This window comes from Schistocerca piceifrons, chromosome 1 (genome assembly GCF_021461385.2).
Source record: "Schistocerca piceifrons isolate TAMUIC-IGC-003096 chromosome 1, iqSchPice1.1, whole genome shotgun sequence".
NCBI lineage: Eukaryota > Metazoa > Arthropoda > Insecta > Orthoptera > Acrididae > Schistocerca > Schistocerca piceifrons.
The window spans coordinates 507,134,234-507,137,881 of NC_060138.1; the positions used below are offsets into that span (position 1 = coordinate 507,134,234).

Below are 3,648 nucleotides of genomic sequence, written 5' to 3' on the forward strand. Positions count from 1 at the left end.
TCAATCTATTGCATCATAGAGAGTAGGAGCCCCTTGTTCTTGAGCCAACTCTTATTCTCATAATATTTCAGTATACTCCATCCTTTAACCTACTGTGTGTGTCGGCAATCATGTGCATTTATGTTCCGATATATAATAAATCTCATTGTAGTATTTAATCCGCATATCATTTCGTAGTTATAGGCAGAATCCCATTTCCTGTTGTTTATTGTGATGAAGTTCTCTTTTTTTAGTAGATTACGATTTTTATTAAATTATTGTGCGTGTGTACACCTTATTTTGCGAACTATCTGGGTCCACCATCATTTCCTCCCGTTACCATTGTGCGCATAATTAATTAGCTGGTAGATGAGGAGGGGGTCGAGGGCATGTCTCGTTCTCACACAAATTTTTTTCTGAATTAAAGAGGTACAAACTCTTCTCCACCCTTGCACCTCACAACCCGACATTGGACTCACATTGGGGAGGATGAAGGTTCAAATCCGCGTCCGGCCATCCTGATTTAGGTTTTCTGTGATTTCCCGAAATCGCTTCAGGCAAATGCCGGGATGGTTTCTTTGAAAAGGGCATGGTGGACTTCCTTCACCATCCTTCCCTATTATGATGAGACAGATGACTGCAGTGTTTGATCTCCTCCCCCAAATAACCCAACCCAACCCAACCTCAAACCAGGCATCCGTTACTGAAGCCTGTGTAGGAAATAGTTTCCCATTCAGCGCTGTTGTATTTCTGTAGTGCTGCTTAATGCTGCGATTTACTTCTCCTAGGCCCAGATTCTCACTAACATGCAAAACAAAAGAAAAATGCTGTACAGAATAAGAGGAATGTCACAATCTGGATCGACGTTGGACCTCGTAGCTGCGCAATTGGCAGCCACCAGCGTTCTGCCGGCCGGAGTGGTCGAGCGGTTCTAGGCGCTACAGTCTGGAACCGCGCGACCGCTACGGTCGCAGTTTCGAATCCTGCCTCGGGCATGGATGTGTGTGATGTACTTAGGTTAGTTAGGTTTAAGTAGTTCTAAGTTCTAGGGGACTGATGACCATAGATGTTAAGTCCCACAGTGCTCAGAGCCATTTGAACCAGCCAACCAGCATTCTCGAGGTACAGCCGTAGGCCCTCACATACTGCACCATGGCAGCCGTTTGAATGTCCACACACTTCGTGGCATTAGTGTGAAACTAAAGGCATGTCGGTGAGTGCTCATTTTGTTCAAAACTTAAGATGTGGAAGAGAGACAATTAGACTTTTATCAGCAGTAAAATTACATCTATAAGAACTGAAAAACTTATAGTCAACTATCCATCGACGGTGCTTTATCGTTTCCTTGAATTTAAGAAGAATTCATCTAGCGTCACCATTGAAGTGTGGATTGAACAGAGCAGCAAAGATATGTGGATATTATGCAGGCTATGAAAACCATTCAATATGGTCGACGTACCTAGATTTCAGCTGAGAATGCATGTGTTACATTAATAATTGTAGTCTCTATCGTGTATTTTGGCAACGGACTTGCCGCAGTGGATACACCGGTTCCCGTCAGATCACCGAAGTTAAGCGCTGTCGGGCGTGGACGGCACTTGGATGGGTGACCATCCGGGCCGCCATGCGCTGTTGCCATTTTTCGGGGTGCACTCAGCCTCGTGATGCCAATTGAGAAGCTACTCGACCGACTAGTAGCGGCTCCGGTCAAAGAAAATCGTCATAACGACCTGGGGGGTGGTGTGCTGACCACACGCCCCTCCTATCCGCATCCTCAGCGGAGGATGACACGGCGGTCGGATGGTACCGACGGGCCACTAGTGGCCTGAAGACGGAGTGCTATCGTGTATTTTAAGAGGTGCGTATCGATTTTTATCTGTCGTCGCAATCAAACAAAGGTATTTATTGTTACTCTGGCCTAGGGGGAGCGCAGTGCGTAAAGGAATGGTTGTTATGCAGCGCGCTAGAACGACGGCAAAGACTTCCGGTTGCGTCCGATCGGCTTGAGGGCCGTGAGGTGGCATCGTGATGCTGTTTCCCACAAATGGACGGCAGAGGCGTTGTTGAAGCCACGGCTGATTGCGATGTATAACGAGAAGTGATAGCGCCCAGCAATTCTTTGCACTGCTACTTGTGGCATGACGTGTGGGAGCCATTTTATTAATGCGACTATGCTCTGACGTTGACTGTCTGCAGTGGAATAAAGGGTGAGCGTCCTCGATGTTTTGCGACTTATCTAGCAGTGCTATTTTCCGCAAAGATACGAATTTTGTTTCTACAGTGTCAGTGACATTAATCCTACGATACCACAGTACTTATGTTATTCTGATGATGCACTGCAGCGACCGCACTCTCTACGAAACACGTCAGATGAATTGCGAATAATGACCATTATTAGCTGTAAAATAGAATGACGACTTATCGTGAGCGGTCGCCTTACGATTTTCTTTTAATCTCATTTTGTTCGGTTTGGTTCGATGTATCTGCTCTGGGCGGACTTCGAAAGACACCCGTTTCAGTTCGTTGTTGATCCATTAACTCATTTTTTTCTTTTTTTATTACAGAGGCAGCTAGCCCTCTGACCGAACACACTGAGTTACCGTGCCAGCTATCATTAAGCTGTCGGAGTATGACTCACGGCCACACCCAAACTTCCATATGTGGTGAACCACTCGTCTACTCTCTGTAGTCGCACTTCCATTATGTATATTCCCGTACAGATCAGACTTATAGTTGACGACATATGGAAGTTTGGGTCTAGCCGTGAGTAGTGCACGGATATCCAAATGTTAACGTGACCGCTCGTGATAAGAGGGAAATCCGGGTTTGAGTCCCGTTCCGGCACAAATTTTCATTGTTTTCATTCCATTCTACAGCTAATGGTAGTCATTATTCGCCATTGCGAATTCATCTGATGACATTCATCTTATGTGCTCCGGGTATGAATGCCAGTGGGAGGAATAAAGTCTGTTAGAAATGTTGGCCTCACTTGTGTGGTGCTAAGCACTGGTATGCAGTTATAGCTCCTAGTTTAATAAGGTCTTAAAGCAAGATATTTTTCTCATGGTCCTGTTTAGGAAAGTTGTTACTTCTTCGAGTGTAGATTGGCCTGCTGTGAGGAGTAAACAAAACCTAGGTGTAAGTTTTAGACACCCGTATATTACTGCATTCTCTGGCATTATTACTGCAGAGCGTAGAGGCACTGGCGGGAGACAAAAACTGCAACAGAAAGTAAAATATCAGCACTAACCCAGCCCCATTGAGCCAGCGCCGGAACAAGGAATGGTGTCGTGCAATCTCCGTTTGTAATTCTGATCGCACAAACACTGTAATTTTGTGTAGGTGTTTTGTTGATGCTGTGATTTTTCGTTAGTTATTTTATACATGTGATTCGCTTAAGGTACTCTGAGTGCAGTAATTCTAAAAGAGTTTCTATCTTAAAGAATGAAGTGGACATCTACAATTTGTCCGTTGGGTTTCATAAACGAGCTGTGTGCATAAACGGCACTTCCTACTACTGTACTACTATCAGGATCGAGAAATTTAGTATCTCAATTCATTAAACCCCATGAGGGCTGTTGCCGGCGTATATGTTAACTGCTTCTGCGGGTGGATGTCCGTTAAACGCGTAACGGTTTGGGCAGGTGCTAGATAAAATTTTGAATATTC

General features: G+C 44.9%; 1 pseudogene; it reads left to right on the forward strand.

Annotated features, from left to right (window-relative positions):
• The first annotated feature begins 1,499 nt into the window (after positions 1-1,499).
• On the forward strand, positions 1,500-1,617 carry LOC124725194 (annotated as a pseudogene).
• Positions 1,618-3,648: the final 2,031 nt, after the last annotated feature.